At 39.9% G+C, this 19,269-nt stretch overlaps 1 long non-coding RNA gene across 2 annotated transcripts; it reads right to left on the bottom strand.

The window, feature by feature from the left end:
• Window positions 1-18,091: 18,091 nt before the first annotated feature.
• On the bottom strand, window positions 18,092-18,822 carry LOC148205225 (uncharacterized). Of its 2 annotated transcripts, XR_015786886.1 has the most exons (4): window positions 18,724-18,821; window positions 18,574-18,620; window positions 18,398-18,493; window positions 18,092-18,309 (listed from the first exon to the last, which is right to left on the bottom strand). It is a non-coding gene; the product is annotated as an uncharacterized LOC148205225 (long non-coding RNA). The 2 variants fall into 2 exon arrangements; XR_015786885.1 differs by having other exon boundaries at window positions 18,398-18,620; window positions 18,724-18,822.
• Window positions 18,823-19,269: the final 447 nt, after the last annotated feature.

Genomic DNA, 19,269 nt, shown 5'->3' with positions numbered 1-19,269 from the left:
CATAACATTTAAAAAGAATTTGAAGAATTTCTACTTAGAAACTAAAGTAAAAGAACATTCTAAGGAAACTCTGGCTAAGGAAGAACTTGGTTTCTAAGCTTGTCCATTTGTGACTCACCTCTTCTTCCTGGGAGCTACTTAGAAACATCTTTTACTTCTAGAATCTCTTAGAAATTTTTCACCAAAAACAAAGAAAGTTTGTGAAAATCTTTTTCATTCATTACTTGTAAAACATTTTGAAAACCTTTTAAAAAAAACTTTCCTTTGACAAGAATGAGTCAATCAAGTGTGCAAGGAAGTTTGAAACCCAATAGTGAAATGTCTTTAAGGGAAGAATTTGAGCAAAGATTTGAACAAAGGGATAAAGAGATTAGTGAGCTCAAAGATATGATTAGTCAACTTTTGATTAATCAAGATAAAAAGAAAGAGAGGTCTTCCCATAGGAGAAGAGAAGAATCATCATCTTCTCCAAGTGAAATTGAGCAAAATAGTAGTCATCACAATAATGATCACTACCAAGTGCCTCCTAGAAGACAACATAGAGTTAGAGAGCATTACCCAAGAGAGCCTAAGATTGATCTTCCTTCCTTCCATGGAAAAGATGATGTAGAAGAATACCTAGAGTGGGAAATGAAAGTTGAGCAATTGTTTGAGTGCCACCAAATAGATGAAGAAAGGAGAGTCACCATGGCTTCTCTAAGCTTTCAAGGTTATGCCTTAATTTGGTGGACAGCCTTAGTCAAGGACCATAGGCTAAGACACTTACCTCCCATTAGGTATTGGAATGAAATGAGAGCTGCCTTGAGGAGGAGGCATGTACCAGCCTACTATGATAGGGAGATAATGGATAAACTCCATAAACTCCAACAAAGGAACATGAGTGTTGAGGAATATAGACAAAAAATGGAGTTACTCATGTTGAGAGCTGGGATAAGAGAAGAACCTAGGATAACAATAGCTAGGTTTCAAAGTGGACTTAACTATGACATAAGAGATAGGGTTGAACTTATACCCTACAATGATCTCAATGAGTTAGTCCAACTTTGTGTGAGGGTTGAGCAACAACTAAAGAGGAAAAGCTCCACCAAGAAAGATTACCCTCATAGTTCTTACCATAAGAAAGAGTATAAGAGGGAGGGTAGTCAAACCAAGCCAAGATATGAAGACAGAGAGAGAGAGAGAGGAAAAGAAAAAGTCAAAGAACCTTCAAGAGATCATAAGAGTAAGGAGACTAAGTGCTTTAGATGTGGGGAAAAAGGGCACTATGCATCTGAGTGCCGCAATAGAAAGTCAACTTACATCCTTGAGCATGAGAGTGAAAGTGAGGGTTCTTCATATAGTGAGTCTGAGACATCCACTTCTGAAGAAGAAGAAGCTTTACCTTGTGATGGTGACTTACTTATGGTAAGGAGACTCCTGGAAAGTAAACATGTAGAATTAGAACAGTCACAAAGAGAGAACCTATTCCACACAAGATGTAAAGTTTTAGAAAAGACATGTTCAATGGTAGTGGATAGTGGCTCTTGTTGCAACTGTTGTAGTTCTAGAATGGTAGAGAAGCTTGGCTTAACAACTACTCCTCATCCTAAACCTTACAAACTTCAATGGATCAAAGAGGATGATGGAATAGTAGTTAAAGAACAAGTAAGTGTACCTATTTCCATTGGCAAATATGAAGATCAAATTGTTTGTGATATAGTACCAATGGAAGCTGGGCACATATTACTTGGAAGACCTTGGCAATATGATAAACAAGCTTTACATGATGGAGTCACCAACAAAATCACCATTCAACACAAGGGAAAGAAAATTATTTTGTGTCCTCTTACACCTTTACAAGTAAGAGAGGACCAAATAATTCTTAAGAAGAAGTTGGATGGAGAAAAGAAAAAAGAAAATAAGAAAGAAAGAAAGAATTTGGTAACCCATGCCTCAAGCCCATGAAGTTGTCCAACCTCAAACCTTGAATATTTCCAAAAATCTTTTTCTTGGACAACCTCATTTCCTTCTTTATTGCAAAGAGGCATTTGTTTCAATCACTCATGAACTTGGTTCTCTACCAAATGGGTTGCAAAAACTTTTAAAGGAATTTGATGATATATTTCCCAAAGAGGTACCAAGTGGATTACCACCTTTGAGGGGAATAGAACATCAAATAGATTTGGTGCCTGGGGCAAGCCTACCCAATAGGCCAGCCTATAGAACCAACCCTATGGAAACAAAAGAAATAGAGAAACAAGTTAATGACTTGTTGAACAAAGGGTGGATCCAAAAGAGTTTAAGTCCCTGTGCTGTGCCTGTGTTGTTGGTCCCTAAAAAGGATGGGTCTTGGAGAATGTGTACAGATTGTAGGGCCATCAACAACATAACTGTCAAGTATAGGCATCCCATTCCTAGGCTAGATGACATGTTGGATGAATTACATGGAGCAAATCTCTTCACCAAAATTGATCTTAAAAGTGGATACCATCAAATAAGAATTCATGAAGGAGATGAATGGAAAACTGCTTTCAAGACCAAGTTTGGTTTGTATGAATGGTTAGTCATGCCCTTTGGCTTGACCAATGCTCCAAGTACATTCATGAGATTAATGAATCATGTGCTTAGGGAATGCATAGGCAGATTTGTAGTGGTCTACTTTGATGATATCTTAATCTATAGTCAAGGCCTTCAAGAACATCTTAACCATGTCAGAAAAGTCTTGCTTCTTCTTAGAGAACATCATCTCTTTGCCAACTTTGACAAATGTACTTTTTGTCAAGAAAGTGTGATTTTCCTTGGATTCAAAGTGGGAAAAGAAGGTGTACATGTTGATCCAAAGAAGATCAAGGCTATACAAGAATGGCCAACCCCTAAAAATGTAGGAGAGGTGAGAAGTTTTCATGGGTTAGCAAGTTTTTACAGGAGATTTGTGAAAGATTTCTCCACCATAGCTGCTCCTTTAAATGAGCTAGTCAAGAAAGATATGCCTTTTATTTGGGGTGATAAGCAAGAGTTGTCTTTTGAGACTTTGAAACACAAGTTAACACATGCACCTATTCTAGTTTTGCCTGATTTTTCCAAAGCCTTTGAACTAGAATGTGATGCATCTGGGGTAGGAATAGGAGCTGTTTTAATACAAGGAGGACATCCCGTAGCTTACTTTAGTGAAAAACTTAGGGGGCCTACCTTAAACTATCCTACCTATGACAAAGAGTTGTATGCCCTCATTAGAGCTTTAAAAACTTGGGAGCATTACTTGGTAACTAGAGAATTCATCATACACACTGACCATGAATCTCTCAAGTACATTAAAGGGCAAGCAAAGCTAAACAAAAGACATGCAAAGTGGGTGGAATATCTTGAGCAATTTCCCTATGTCATCAAACACAAAAAGGGGAGTACTAATGTTGTTGCGGATGCTTTATCTAGAAGACATGCATTATTAGTAACCCTAGGATCCCAAATATTAGGATTTGATGACATAAAAGAGTTATATGAAAATGATGAAACATTTGCATCCACTTATTCATCATGTCTTAAGAAGCCTTTTGATGGATTCTATCTTTCTGAGGGGTATCTTTTTAATAAAGGAAAACTTTGTATACCCCAAGGATCCATTAGAAAACTTCTTATCAAAGAGAGTCATGGAGGAGGACTCATGGGCCATCATGGAGTTGATAAAACTCTAAACATTTTGAAAAGTAAATTTTATTGGCCACACATGAGAATAGATGTTCAAAGGCATTGTTCTAAATGTATAGCTTGTTTACAAGCTAAGTCCAAAATTATGCCTCATGGACTCTATACACCTCTTCCTATAGCTAATACCCCTTGGGAGGACATAAGCATGGACTTTGTCTTAGGATTGCCAAGAACTCAAAGGGGGTATGATTCTATATTTGTGGTAGTAGATCGTTTTAGTAAAATGGCTCATTTTATACCCTGCCACAAAGTAGATGATGCTAGCTATATCTCTAGACTCTTCTTTAAAGAAATAGTGAGATTGCATGGCTTACCCAAAACTATAGTGTCTGATAGAGATGTGAAGTTTCTAAGCCATTTTTGGAAAACTTTATGGGAAAAGCTTGGAACTAAACTTCTATTTTCTACTACATGTCACCCACAAACTGATAGGCAAACTGAAGTAGTAAATAGATCTTTATCTACATTATTAAGGGTAATATTAAGAGGAAATAACAAATCTTGGGATGAACATCTACCTCATATTGAATTTGCTTATAATAGAGTAGTCCACAAGACTACTAATCTTTCTCCTTTTGAGGTTGTTTATGGTTTTAACCCTATCACACCTCTTGATTTACTACCTCTTCCAGAATCATCTTCTTTTCTTCATAAAGAAGGTGCTTCCTAAAGCGGAGTTTATCAAGAAGTTACATGAGAAAGTTAAAATCCAAATTGAAAAACAAACTCAAAAATATGCAGAATACAACAACAAAGGGAGAAAGAAAATAGTTTTTGAAAAAGGAGACCTAGTTTGGCTTCATTTGAGAAAGGAAAGATTTCCCTCTCAAAGGAAATCCAAACTTAGTCCAAGAGGAGATGGTCCATTCAAGGTGGTCAAAAAGATAAATGATAATGCATACATATTAGACCTTCCTGAAAGTTATGGTGTCAGTCCTACTTTTAACATCTGCGATTTAATTCCTTTCCCAGGAGATGATCAACAGGATGAAGCAGATCTGAGGACAGATCTTTTTCAAGAGGGAGGGTCTGATGGAAAATCATCAAGAAATCACATTGGACCTCTTACTAGAGCAATGGCTAGGAAGATTCAAGAAGAGGAAGGATCATCTAACATTTTACTTCTATGGAAGGTTACTTATAAAAATCCTTCTTCTCTTAACTAAAGCACTTATATTTTGTTTTGTAGGAATTAATAAATCTTGGAGACTATGATTGAGCCATCCAAGAAGAACCAAGCAAAGGAGCCAAAAAGCAAAGGAGGTGCTTACGGCATGCACCAACATTTTCCACGTGAATTGGCTGATGTGGAAGGAAGCACACACCTTGCTGGATGAGCTGGAAAGAGGCATGGACTTTGCTTGATCAAAATAAATCTGAATCATCTGAATTTAGGAGGGAATTAGAATTAGAAATTAGGCTCCTCTTCACCTATAAATAAGAGGGCCTTTTCCTTGTATTGAGGCACTTTTGAGCTTAGTAAATTGCTGCTGAAATTCCCTGCCAGCCCTATTGCTCTTGAGTCATTTATTCTCTCTACTTTCTCTTCCCTTTCCTCTAGCTTCCTTCCATTGTAGGAAGGCCTTCTGAGCTGTGAGGTTCCCACACATACTCATTCCACTCAAATACACCAATCATCAATCAATCTCACTCAATTTCCGCTGCATCCACACTGCTGTTTTTCATCCACTGCACCAATACTGTTCTCGGGTTTTTTTTTTAAGCTCTGTCTGCAAGGCCAGGTCATTCAAGCATGGATAAGTTTCCATCACAAAGTCTTGTTAAAAGAAGGTTATATGCATGGGAAAGGTTTGGGTAGGTATGGACAGGGGCGAGCATTCCTTCTGGAGGTCGTCGAGAACAAGAATAGGTATGGCCTGGGATACAAGCCCACCAAGGAGGATAGGAGAAGGCTGATAGAAGAAAGGAGAGAGCGCAGTCTAACTCGGATGGAAAGACGGGAGCCCAAAGTGGGAAGAATTCGTATCTGTGACCTCAAGGAGAGCTTTCGCAGCGCTGGTTGGGTTAACGCTGGCCACATAGCAGCTGTGGGAGATGGAGATAGATCGGAAGGCTCCAGTTTCGTGTGGGCCTGCTCCCCGGATGCACGACTCGACAACTGGAAGATGTTGGATTTGCCCGTGATGCTTAATTTGAATAAAATGTAATAACTTTAATTAATCCTATAGCTTTACCCGGGGCTTTAGGATTCATGACTTACGGGTTGACGCTTTTAGTTTGTTATGCTCAGCGCGATAATCAAAGTGTGTTTGTTTGTGTTTTATCATCATTTTGCATTCCTCGTCGTTTTTCCGTTTATTTATTTCCTTTTCATAAACTCAAATAATGCAGATATGACAATGAATGTTTTGAAAGTAATTATGTCGATATTCCTGATTTTGGGCGCCCTGTCAATAATACGGAAGATGATTGTGATGATGACCCGGAACCCCGTCCTGAACTGTTGAGACTAGTGAAACAAGAGTGTAAGGAGATGAAACCTCACCAGGAAGATGTTGAAGTACTCAATTTAGAGAATGAGGATGAGGTAAAGGAGTTGAAGATCGGTACAACCATGAAAGTAGAAGTGAAAGAAAAATTGCGTGTCTTATTAAGGGAGTTCAGGGATGTGTTTGCTTGGTCTTACAATGACATGCCAGGCCTCGATACAGATATTGTACAACACAAGCTCCCACTCAAGCCGGAATGCCCACCGGTAAAGCAAAAGCTAAGAAGAATGAAACCGGAAATGTCCTTGAAGATCAAGGAGGAGGTACAGTAGCAATTCGATGCAGGGTTTCTAGCTGTGGCGAGATACCCAGAATGGGTAGCAAACATTGTACCGGTGCCTAAGAAGGATGGAAAAGTTCGGATGTGTGTCGATTATCGAGATTTGAATCGCGCAAGCCCAAAGGACAATTTCCCATTACCACACATCGACACCATAGTTGATAATACAGCCAAGTATTCACTGTTTTCGTTCATGGATGGTTTTTCGGGGTATAACCAGATCAAGATGGCGCCAGAAGATATGGAAAAGACGACTTTTATTACATTGTGGGGCACATTTTGTTATAAAGTGATGTCTTTTGGACTCAAGAATGCTGGGGCAACATATCAAAGGGCGATGGTGGCACTTTTCCATGATATGATGCACAAGGAGATTGAAGTTTATGTGGACGACATGATCGCGAAGTCCGAATCAGAAGAAGAACACGTCCTCAACTTGAGAAAGTTATTCGAGAGATTGAGGAAGTATAAGCTTAGGCTGAATCCCGCCAAATGTACATTTGGAGTGAAATCCGGGAAATTGTTGGGCTTTATTGTCAGCCAGAGGGGGATAGAGGTGGATCCAGACAAAGTGCGAGCGATAATGGAAATGCCTGCGCCTAAAACGGAAAAAGAAGTTCGAGGGTTTTTGGGTAGATTGAATTACATTGCTAGATTCATCTCCCAATTAACTGCTACTTGTGAACCACTGTTCAAGTTGTTATGAAAGAACCAGGCTGTGGTGTGGAATGAGGATTGTTAGGCCGCTTTTGAGAGAGTCAAACAATACTTACAGGACCCTCCTGTATTACGTCCACCAGAACCAGGAAGGCTACTCATTTTGTATTTGACTGTATTGGACAAGTCAATGGGTTGTGTATTGGGTCAGCATGACGAGGATGGCAAAAGAGAGCACGCCATATATTACTTGAGCAAGAAGTTCACAGACTGCGAACAACGATATTCATCGTTAGAGCGGACTTGCTGCGCATTGGCATGGGCCGCTCATCGTTTAAGGCAATACATGTTGAGTCATTCCACATGGTTGATATCCAAGATGGATCCTATCAAGTATATTTTTGAAAAGCCTGCTCTTACTGGAAGGATAGCTCGATGGCAGATGCTATTGTCAGAATACGACATCGTATATGTCACTCAGAAATCTGTCAAGGGTAGCGCACTAGCAGAATACCTGGCTCATCAACCCCTTTGTGATTATCAACCAATGCAACCTGAATTTCCCGATGAGGATATCATGGCTTTATTCGAAGAGAACAAAGAAGACCGAAACGAAAAAGCATGGACAGTGTTATTCGACGGAGCCTCGAATGTGATGGGACATGGAATAGGGGCAATGCTTATCTCCCCGGAGCGTCAGTATATACCAATGACGGCAAGGTTGTGTTTTAGCTGCACAAATAACATCGCTGAATATGAAGCCTGTGCCATGGGTATTCGAGCAACAATTGAGTCTAAGGCGAAAATTCTGGATGTGTATGGAGATTCAGCTTTGGTCATCCATCAATTGAAAAGAGAATGGGAGACTAGGGATACAAAATTAATTCCCTACCAAGCTTACATCAGGGGATTAATGGAGTATTTTGATTCCATCACATTTAACCATATACCGCGAGAAGATAATCAATTAGCAGACTCACTGGCTACCTTGTCGTCAATCTTTGAGGTTGATCAAGATGCAGAATTACCAAGAATCAAAATGAAAAGCCATGCAAAGCCAGCATATTGCCACTTCATCGAGGAGGAGTTAGACGGTAAACCTTGGTACTTTGATATCAAGCGTTATCTTAAAACCCGAGAATACCCTGAGGATGCGTCTGAAAACGATAAAAGAGCACTAAGAAGGTTGGCCGGCAGTTTCATCTTAAGTGGGGATGTTTTATACAAGAGAAACCATGACATGGTTCTCCTCAGATGTGTGGATGCAAAGGAAGCCGAGTTGATATTGAAAGAAGTGCACGAAGGTACATTTGGTACACACATGAATGGACATTCGATGGCTAGGAAGATCTTAAGAGCTGGTTACTTCTGGTTGACCATGGAAAATGATTGTTGCATACACGTGAGAAAGTGTGAGAAATGTCAGATATATGCAGATAATATCAATGTGCCACCCACTGCTCTGAACGTGTTGTCTGCACCATGGCCATTTTCGATGTGGGGAATAGATGTCATCGGAGCTATAGAACCAAAAGCGTCAAATGGACATCGCTTCATACTAGTCGCAATCGACTATTTCACCAAGTGGGTTGAGGCTGCTTCGTATGCTAACGTGACTAGAAAGGTTGTGGTTAGATTCATAAGGAAGGAGTTGATCTGTAGGTGTGGGTTACCTAACAAGATCATCACTGATAATGCTACCAACCTGAACAATCAGATGATGGCGGAGTTATGTGAGGAATTCAAAATTCACCACCATAATTCCTCTCCTTATCGTCCAAAGATGAATGGGGCAGTAGAGGCTGCTAACAAGAACATCAAGAAGATTGTGCAGAAGATGGTGGTCACCTACAAGGATTGGCACGAATTGCTTCCTTTCGCTTTGCCCGGATACCGCACATCAGTACGAACATCAACTAGGGCCACGCCGTTCTCGCTAGTGTATGGGATGGAAGCAGTACTTCCATTTGAGGTCGAAATTCCCTCCTTACGCGTGTTAATGGAAACTAAGTTAGAGGAAGCTGAGTGGGTTCAAACCCGATTCGACCAACTCAACCTTATCGAAGAAAAAAGGTTAACAACAGTGTGTCATGGACAGCTGTATCAAAGGAGAATGAAAAAGGCGTTTGACAAAAGGGTGCACCCAAGAGAGTTTCATGAAGGCGAACTGGTGTTGAAGAGGATTTTGCCCATCCAAAAAGATCATAGAGGCAAGTGGACCCCAAACTACGAAGGGTCGTTTGTGGTGAAGAAAGCATTCTCTGGTGGGGCACTAATTCTCACAAGGATGGATGGGGAGGAATTACCGTTACCGGTTAATTCTGATGCGGTCAAAAAGTTCTATGTATGATGATTCCGTGATAGGGGTTGCCGTTAGCGAATATTAACATTGTCTTTTAAATTGTTGTAATCTGTGTTATTTCATTCAATAAATACCGCATATTAAATTTTGTTCATACTTTCTGAAATTATTGCATGTCGCGCTGAGCTGTTTAGGTAAATAAAGAGGAATGAAAACGAAAATAATTGAACGAATGTCAACAAAAGCATCACGGGTATTCAGTCGGCTTAGCTCGGTCCTGGTGGGTGTCGTAAAAAAAAATAAAAAAAAAAGAAAAAAAAACGAAAAAAAAAGCAAAAGAAAAGACACATGTTGAATTCGTTGTCAATGGGGTTGTCAAGGGCGTAGTGTTTTCGAAAAGCAAAAGCAAAATAAATTTTGAAAATACCAAAGTTGGGTCTTCTCCTGATGCAAGGTTTCGGGGGTAACCATCGTTCTTTTCCGGCTAGAGCATTTGCATTCATACTACTTGAACCCTCAACCTTTTCGTTTCCCATTAAAACAAAGGATTGTCATGAATACAATACTGGGGCAGTGTTCATCATGGTACACATCCCCAACGATCTGTTGATTGGGAGATATAAAAATAAAAATAAAAATAAAAATAAAAATTAAATAAAAAAAAATAATAAATAAAAAAAAGGAAAGAAGAGAAAGAAAAAATAATGAAGTCGATGTGTCAACCACTACCGAGTTTTATTCCAGGGCTAAAGTCGCGAGAAAGTAAGGTAAGTAAAGATTCAGAGTGACGTGTGGCCATTTTTTTTTCTTTATCCAAACGTTAAAAGAAGTTTATCCAATTGCACCCCTTTTGAGCCATAAATTATAATTGTTTTCATCACCCTCGACAAGAATCATTAGCACATCGATGTCAACCTAAAGGGTACATCAAGGGCATTCGAAATCGAAGAGGGGATTTCTGAAGAAAAAAAAAAGAAGGAAAAAGAAATAAAAAATATATATAAAAACTCAAAGAAGTACACAACAGAGACAACGAAGCAAGCGACCCAAAAGGGGAAGAAAAGAAAGAAAAAACAGCAATGAAAATAAAAGGATGCCCGAAGTTTCAAATCTTTAAGGATAGTTGACTCGATACCTTGCAAATGATTCTTGTTGAAACAATTTAACCGCCAAACACTTATTTGAGCCTTCATTATCCATTTCTTTCAAAACCCTTTGACCTTTAGCCACGGTACAAGCCAATAAAAGTCCACGCTGACTGAAGACTGTTTGTCCTAATCTTTCTCACGATTTTAACCCTGAAACGAAATGATGTGGTGAATGACACAATCACTCAAAAGAAAAGAAAAAAAAAGAAGGAAAGAAAATAAAAACATCGAAAAAAAAAGAGAAAAGACAAAAAATGTGAAGTCTCCCCGTCAATCAAGAATCGCCAAATTGGGGCAATCCTTCCTACCCGAACCTTTCCACCTCTCCAAATCAAGTTTACTATACGCAACAAAGTTGGGGCAGCCCTTGCGGGCCATGCATGTGTAGATACTAACAACACCTTCCAAAGTAAGAAAAATTCAAATGCTAATGTTACCCACAGGTAATCATTCAACCATCTACCTTTCATACTCATCTCCCGCACCTTTTCAGGTTCAAGCTAGTGCTAGAGGGAATTTGAACCCCTAGTTACGTTCTCTTCCTTTCATCAAAGAACCCACTGCTTCTTGACATTATTTTGATTGAATGCATTTCGAACGTACATCGCGTTTGACGTCAACATTGACAACGGATTCCAAGCATAGAATTTTCAAAAAAAAAAAAAAAGAAGTGTAAGAAAGAGAAAGCGAGAGCAAAGGAAGGGAACGAAACCAATGGCTCATATGCATTCATGCACCATCATAACATAACATCATTTCATAGAAAGCAAAGAAAATTGTTCAAAAATCCGTAAGGGGGAAATTAAGTGGTGAAAAAGGTTAGCAGACCTTTATATCTAAATCTCTCTAATGTTTTGCTCAGTATTTACCAATGTTTCTTCAAAAAAAGATTTGAATCCAAGAGTTTCTTCTGCGATAGCACACCTCAAGGCACTCGTCGAGCCTATTGATCCTCATTTCATTCATCCATAGGGTTTGTACACCCTCCACGAGGTTATTACACCTCACATAATTCATCCGCAGGGTTTGTACACCCTCCACGAGGTTAGTACACCTCACATCATTCATCCACATGGTTTGTACACCCTCCACGAGGTTAGTACACCTCACATCATTCATCCACAGGGTCTGTACACCCTCCAAGAGGTTAGTACACCTCACATCATTCATCTAGAGGGTTTGTACACCCTCCACGAGGTTAGTACACCTCACATCATTCATCCGCAGGGTTTGTACACCCTCCACGAGGTTAGTACACCTCACATCATTCATCCACATGGTTTGTACACCCTCCACGAGGTTAGTACACCTCACATCATTCATCCGCAGGGTTTGTACACCCTCCACGAGGTTAATACACCTCACATCATTCATCCACATGGTTTGTACACCCTCCACGAGGTTAGTACACCTCACATCATTCATCCACAGGGTTTGTACACCCTCCAAGAGGTTAGTACACCTCACATCATTCATCCACAGGGTTTGTACACCCTCCACGAGGTTAGTACACCTCACATCATTCATCCACAGGGTTTGTACACCCTCCAAGAGGTTAGTACACCTCACATCATTCATCCACAGGGTTTGTACACCCTCCACGAGGTTAGTACACCTCACATGATTCATCCATAGGGTTTGTACACCCTCCATGAGGTTAGTACACCTCACATCATTCATCCACAGGGTTTGTACACCCTCCACGAGGTTAGTACACCTCACATCATTCGTTCATGGTTTGTACACCTCGTTCCCCTCAAGCACGGTTTTGGTTCAGCGTTTCAAGCGCAGTCTTGTCTGGCGCCTCTAGTTTTTCTGTGATTTTGGGCCCTCTGCTCGGCAATGGTCGTTTATGTTGGAATCTCACATTTTTCATGGATTTGGCTAATCTTATGTCTTATATTCATCTTCCTTCAATTCGCCTCCTTAGAAATCTGGACGAAATTAGTATTTTTATCTTTACTTATCTTTTACAATATAATATGAAACATCACTTTGTCATATTATCTAGTAAAATCTAAGTAAAGAGGGGCAGTTGTCAATACCAAATTTCGTCCGGATCGTTTTTGGCTTTACTGTAATCTATTATTTATTTCTTTGTATCTTTATTTTTATTCTCGTTTTTGTCTTGTATTTATTTATTGTTACTTGTTTATTTGTTTTTTATTATTATTTATTATTATTAGTTTTTTTTTTGTTTTATTTATTATTATCATTATTTTTGTTTTATCTATTTTTATATGTTATCTTATTTTTCTCCATATATATGTATATATATTTTTCTTACTTTATTTTTATTTTAAAATTTTACTATTTAGTTATTGTTTTTATTTTTTATTCTATTTTCATTTTAGTGTTAAGTTTTACCTGTTTTAAATATTTTGTTTAATACGGCTAAAAAAGAAATAAAAGAAAGGAAAAATATAAGAAAAAGATTTGAAAAAGAAAGAGAGGTTGGCTGTGGAGGTTGGAACGTGGGGAGCAGAAAAAAAAAACGATTTTCTGTAGAGAGCAAGGTGGTGGCAGAGGCGTTGGGGTGTCGTACGGATTTGGTACAATTTGGTTTGGGCATACGGAATCAGAAAAAAGGTTGGAGCACAAGGTTGGGGCAGGGAGAAAAAACAGAAAAAGAAGAAAATGGGGATTTGGAGAGGGGACCAAAAGGAAAAACGAGAGAGAGCCTTCAGGAAGAGGATCATTGATTCCTAGTGGGGGCATCCAGATTTTTCACCCGCAAAGAAAGACAGAGGTCGGCTAGGAAGAAGGAGAAGGGATCACCGGTTTCACGTACCAAGCAATAACACAGGAGCTCCAAGAGGTAAGGAACTCCTTCACTGGTTCATACTGTCATATATACTGGAATAAGCACTCCTTGCTCACACCCTGTTCATATAAGCTGGCGGCATTGTATGCCATTTTATGCTTGATTTTTCTCTGTTTGAGTATGATATTATGGTGTGAATGTTTTCCTTTCTCTCGTCCAACGCATAAGCACACTTCCACTTTAACCTGAAACATGCTTGATTCATTCCTTGATTCCTATTCCATCTTTGCCGCCAAAATCATCACCATCTCCATTTTCATCCTTCTTGATACACCTATTCACAGTTCCCCTGCATTAAAAAACAACAAAGAAACAATGAACGGAAGAAACCAAATCCATCCCAACTCACGCACTACATCTATCATCCTCCCCAGCCACCACTGATTTCAGTTTCTCTGCTCTTGAAACCCATCCCATTCGGTCAACATGATCACCTCCAACACCATCATCCTCAACCTGCATTGCACAAAGCCACAACCAACCAAGAACAATGACCAATTTCCAGCACCCAAACACAAGCTCGTACTTTACCTTCACTGAATCAAAGCCAGAATTTGCCACTGTACCATCCACCATCGCCATCAACCATTCAACACCGATCTCCACTTCCATTCATTCTCTGTTTCACCACGCTCCCTCTCTCCTTCCTAACTCCCACGCTCACGGCCAATCCCAACAAACCAAACCCAAAACCCACTTGGTGCCTAGTCTCAATCATGTTTTCCCATCACCATACACACACACACCCGTGACAACCAGAAAATAACATTCACACATGGCACCCATTACACAATCAAAGAAAGAGGGGACGAGCTGGAGCGACGGCCGACGATGGTCTCGACGGTGAGGGGTGGAGCTGGCAACGGCTTGGGCGGCGACTCGCGGCTGTCAGTCGGATGGAGGCTTGGGGCGTGCGTGGAGGAGCAACTCCTTTTGGTCAGAGAGAAGGAGACGTTGGTCTCATTTGAGAGGAACGGCGTGAATGAGTGAATGAGAATGGGAAGGCAGAACCCCTAGGGGAATTCTAGGTTATAAACTACCCCGGTGGGCCAAGCCCAGAAGTAAACGAACGAACGCTCGTTATCCAAACGAACAAGCGCTCGTTAACCTTAAGCCTTTCTCGACTGACCGTTCAACCTTCTAACCAACGAGCGCTCGTTATCCAAACGAACGAGCGCTCGTTTACCTTAAGCCTTTCTCGACTGACCGTTCAACCTTCTCACCAACGAGCGCTCGTTATCCAAACGAACGAGCGCTCGTTAACCTTAAGCCTTCCTCGACTGACCATTCAACCTTCTCACCAACGAACGCTCGTTTAACAAGCGAACGAGCGCTCGTTAACCTTAAGCCTTTCTCGACTGACCGTTCAACCTTCTCACCAACGAGCGCTCGTTATCCAAACGAACGAGCGCTCGTTAACCATAAGCCTTTCTCGACTGGCCATTCAACCTTCTCACCAACGAACGCTCGTTATCCAAACGAACGAGCACTCGTTAACCTTAAGCCTTTCTCGACTGACCGTTCAACCTTCTCACCAACGAGCGCTCGTTATCCAAACGAACGAGCGCTCGTTAACCTTAAGCCTTTCTCGACTGGCCATTCAACCTTCTCACCAACGAACGCTCGTTATCCAAACGAACTAGCGCTCGTTAACCTTAAGCCTTTCTCGACTGACCATTCAACCTTCTCACCAACGAGCGCTCATTATCCAAACGAACGAGCGCTCGTTAACCTTAAGCCTTTCTCAACTGACCATTCAACCTTCTCACCAACGAGCGCTCGTGATCCAAACGAACGAGCGCTCGATAACCTTAAGCTTTTTCGACCGTTCGCTCAGCCTTCTCCCTAACGAGTGCTCGTTATCCAAACTTTTCGACCGACCGTTCGGCAGCCTCAGCCTTCTACCCAACGTCCGCACGATAGCCTCCGCTCTCTTCCACGGACTGCTCGTTAACCAAGCTTTTCCACTGACCGTTCGACACCCCTTTTTTATTTTATTTTTATTTTGGCACCCCCATTTTGTTGTTTTTTTTTATTATTTATTTATTTATTTGTCTTTTTATTTATCTTATTTCATTTTATTTTATTTTTTTACTTTATTTTATTTATTTCTTTTAAATATCCACTTATTTCAAAATATATATATAATAATTTTACTTATATACACATAAAAAAATAAAATTTACAAAAATATATTTTAAAGGATTAGGCACATGTGTGATCGCACGCATCGTCCTTGTACTAAAAACCTTTTCCCTTTCTTAACTAAAATTACAAAAGATATATTTTAAAGGTTTAGGCACATGTGTGATCGCACGCATCGTCCTTGTGCTAAAAACCTTTTCCCTTTCTTAAATAAAATTACAAAAAATATATTTTAAAGGTTTAGGCACATGTGTGATCACACGCATCGTCCTTGTGCTAAAAACCTTTTCCCTTTCTTAACTAAAATTACAAAAAATATATTTTAAAGGTTTAGGCACATGTGTGATCGCACTCATCATCCTTGTGCTAAAAACCTTTTCCCTTTCTTAAATAAAATTACAAAAATATATTTTAAAGGTTTAGGCACATGTGTGATCGCACGCATCGTCCTTGTGCTAAAAACCTTTTCCCTTTCTTAAGTAAAATTACAAAAATATATTTTAAAGGTTAAGGCACATGTGTGATCGCACGCATCGTCCTTGTGCTAAAAAAACTTTTTCTCTTTATTTTATAAAAATACAGAAAACAAGAAATCTACAAAAAAAAACTAAAAATATCTACAATTTCAAACAACAAACAAATGGCTAACCAGAACTACGTGATCCTTGATTCTCCATCAAAAGTGGAGATACGTAGGAGCAAGACTAGCCCTTGTCATGTTCACTTTCCCAAAAAAATCCAAATTTATCCGTAATCAATTTCTCAAACAAATCTTTCAATCAATTTCTCAAACAAATCTCTCAAACATTTTCAAAAAGAACTACGTAACCCTGATTTCTCATTTTGAATGAGAATACGTAGGAGCAAGGTCAATCCTTGTCGGGCCCAAAAAACTAAAAAATATGTTTTATTTATTCTAGAATTTTATTTTAGGGGATAGTTAAACATTTTGAAAATCACATCATATTCGTGCATTTAGTTAAAGGTACTGCCTTAGGGCAGGCGTTGTGGGCTGCTAACACCTTCCCCACGCGTAACCGACTCCCGAACCCAGAATCTGGTTTTCTTGGACCGTGCTTTATCGTTTTATGGTTTTTCCGTAGTTTCCCATAATAAACTATGGTGGCGACTCCAAATCTCTTTTCCAAAACTTGATTTCTTTTTGGATCGTCGTCCCGTCGCGATTCCGGTTGCGACATTAGGTATCATTCCAACTTTCCTCTCCATAAGGAGCCTCCTATCTTGGACCACCTTAAAATGCTTCTCATGTTTGCGAGATAGGAACCTACTATAGTGGGGTTGTTCTGGTTCCTTATCTTTCCTTTTGGATGCCATGGTCTTCACTCTTTTTGATGGACGAGCAACCAAGGAGAGGTCGATTGAAGTTGTGCGAGCACGATTTGAACTCCTTGAGCCTTCCTCGACGAGATAAGACGCAACGGATATGTAAACGAAGCTCTAGATTGAGAGTTGACTCGAAGGAAACTGAGAGAAACGAAATCAATTGTAGAAAACCCTAAAATCATGAACGAACCCTAGAAAAGAGGGAAAACTCAAAATGAATTGATTAATCGGTTCAAAATCAAGATTGAACGGTGGAAAAGGTTTGGAACGGATCAAGAGTGATTTTAATCGACAAAAATCAGAGAAAATGATGAACGAAGAAGAAAAACCTAGGGAAGGCCATAGAACGAAGTACTATTCGGTGAAGATGATGCACTGTGAACGAAAATGGATGAAACGAGGAAGAAGTGGTGGAAGAAAATGTAGATCTGTGAAGAAGATAACCTGATTTGGAGTGTGGAGACGCGAGAAACTTGGAATGGAGAGAAATGAGAATGAGGCTCTCTGATATGCGCGAGAGGGAATAATGATAAGGCACCGTGAATGTTGACGCGTGCGTAAGGATGTGTCAGCGAAGGAATGGCTGACGCGTATGGAAGCAACATTATGGAAATGAGAGAAATAAGGTGGAGCATGGTGGAATTCAAGGAAAATGAAAATGGAGGCAGTGTGCAAGGAAGGTGGCTAGAGGGAGTCTCACTAGTGCAGAAAGGGGTTTTAACGTCCGATATTTTGGCCTTTTGACGTCCGCCGTATGCCCGACGTTTATGTGGGTGACGTCGCTCAGACGTCCGTTGTGGCAGGACGGACGTCTCTGTAAAACGTCCGTTGTGTCAGCACGGACGTCTACATGAACGTCCGTTGTGTCATGACGGACGTCGACATGAACGTCCGTTGTGTCAGGAGGGACGTTTACATGAACGTCCGTTGTGTCTGGACGGACGCCTATATAAACGTCCGTTGTGTCTGGACGGACGTCTATATATACGTCCGCCTCCTCCCCCCTGACGTCTACCTTGCTGAAATGTTTTAGGTAGGAGCTGGGGGGTGGACGTCCGTGTGTGCACTGACAGACGTCTGTAGACGTCCGACTGTGCACTAACGGACGTCTACTGGGCGTTTTTTTTTTAAAAATTAGTTTATTTTTTCAATAAAACCACACCTGAAAAGCAGAAAAATGTCCCAGTACAATTTTGCAATAATATAAAAATGCGTTTTATATAAACAAAGTTCTACTTAATGTGGAGTTCAATCCACTACCAAACTATCAACATAAAACTTAAACTAAAAAACTAAACAATGTTCAACAAGAAATATAACTATTCCTAACTCCATCTTTGCAGAAGATAAGCGGTCCACTCCTGCCTTATCTGTTTAATTGTGTCTTCTGTAATAGGCGATGTAGTCTTGAAGCGCTGCAAAATTCAACAAAGATTCATTATTGTTTCATATATAGTTGTAGATGAATATGATTTGTAATGTATTGAAGGTATACATCATTACCTCATTCCAGTCATCTGTAATGACTGCTCGAATGATGGTCTTAATCCAACACATCACATAGAAGCCACATTCCCATGAATCTACCTGGTGGTTACACTAAAATAACAAACTAAATAGTTAAGAATTTAGATCATTCAATAACATAAATGAAAAGGAAACGTTAAATGACTTACAACCTTTGGATACAAAACTTGAACCAGTTGACCACGAGATTTACCAATAACTCTGTACAGATTGAAAACACAAAGTATAATTAATATGACTATTTTATCATAAAAGTTGAAGGTGAACATCAAATTCAAAGTCATTTTTGGAGAAACACTTACCCTTGAAGCATGGTTCTCAACTCAGTTTTCATCCTCCTGTGCAACGAACAAAAAAATATAATTTTACATTGTTTGGGAAGGATTACCATCAGCTGCCAGTCCGACCTATCACGAAGGACAAATAGTTATTCAACTAATTAACGAAACTATAATAATAAACTGACCACATATAACAACACCTACCCGTCTATGTATGGCACAAGGTAAACGTCTCTTTTTGACTCATCCATCCATGTTTGCAAATAATCTTGTCTGTTTTGAAGTGTGTTACCAGACGGTTGAATGGTCTGAGGTTCAACAAATCCGTACATGGAAGACCGACCTTGGTCTACAACGATTGTGTCCATGTACCTAAAACAACAAAGTTAAGTTGTTAGAAACTATATAACAATGTAAATAAAAGTAATATGAAAGACCAAATTGAGTAACTTACATGCACCACAGCTGAATGATGGAAATATTCAACATCCTGTCTCCCCCAATCACCTCCAATGCATCAGAAAATGTGATATAAACTGGCACATGTGGGGGAAGACCAAATACCCT

The sequence above is a fragment of the Vigna umbellata genome, chromosome 1 (genome assembly GCF_029865625.1).
Source record: "Vigna umbellata cultivar VRB3 chromosome 1, Vumbellata_1.0, whole genome shotgun sequence".
Classification (NCBI taxonomy): domain Eukaryota; kingdom Viridiplantae; phylum Streptophyta; class Magnoliopsida; order Fabales; family Fabaceae; genus Vigna; species Vigna umbellata.
The sequence above is the reverse complement of the archived record's forward strand: the minus strand, read 5'-3'. Positions and strand labels throughout refer to the sequence as shown.